Source organism: Piliocolobus tephrosceles, unplaced genomic scaffold (assembly GCF_002776525.5).
Source record: "Piliocolobus tephrosceles isolate RC106 unplaced genomic scaffold, ASM277652v3 unscaffolded_29246, whole genome shotgun sequence".
Taxonomy (NCBI): domain Eukaryota; kingdom Metazoa; phylum Chordata; class Mammalia; order Primates; family Cercopithecidae; genus Piliocolobus; species Piliocolobus tephrosceles.
In genome coordinates this window covers 535-1349 of record NW_022312361.1, presented here as the reverse complement: position 1 = coordinate 1349, position 815 = coordinate 535, and the positions used below count along the sequence as shown (strand labels likewise).

Here is an 815-nt window from a genome sequence, read left to right as displayed (position 1 = left end):
AATACATTGAGGCAAGCTGAACCAGCAGCTCCTGGGGATGTGCTCGGCGGATGGCACCTAAAACCCCTGCATTTATCTCTTTGTGATAGTTGAAGCCCCTGCACCTGGAACTGTTTATTTTTTCTGTAATTGCTTCTGTAACCAAACAATTTTTTAACTTTTTGCCTGTTCTGCTTCTGTAAAAATTGCTTCAGCTAAACTCCCCCTCCCCTATTTAGACCACAATATAAAAATAAATCTAGCCCCTTCCTCTGGGCCAAAAGAATTCTGAGCACCAGCCATCTCTCAGTTGCCGGCTAATAAAGGACTCCTGAATTCATCTCAGAGTGGGGCATTTCTCTGTAACTCACTCGGTGATAACAATACCATGACATTTTCTCTCTTCCTTTATGATTATTTGGTTGTCACCTAGATGTGCTGATTTGTTCTATGTCTGTTTCTTCCAGACTCTAGGAGTTTGAGTCTTGAAATTCCTATGACTTCATGCCAGTGCTCTTCTGTTTAGTGATACGTTTTTCTTGATTGAATTATGTTTTTATTACTTGAGGATTGTTTAAAACTATAGTATCACTGACTCCACAGCTGATTTTATCTTAGCCTACAGAGAAATTTCTCTGGTAAGGTGCCTGGGGGAATCAGTAGTCTTAGAACGACTAATACTTAATACAATGTTAAGTTATTAATACCTCAATACTATTTTTTACATAGGAAATATCACAAATTTACATGTCATCTTTGGACAGGGGCCATGCTCATCTTACATGTGTTTTTCCAATTTTGGCACGTGTGCAAGTGAAGTGAGCATCTTAATACTA

The 815-nt window shown here is 38.8% G+C and overlaps 1 non-coding gene across 1 annotated transcript; it reads right to left on the bottom strand.

Annotated features, from left to right (window-relative positions):
- Positions 1 to 698: 698 nt before the first annotated feature.
- On the bottom strand, positions 699 to 803 carry LOC113222080. Its single transcript, XR_003308217.1, has one exon. It is a non-coding gene; the product is annotated as a U6 spliceosomal RNA (small nuclear RNA).
- Between the last annotated feature and the right edge of the window lie 12 nt (positions 804 to 815).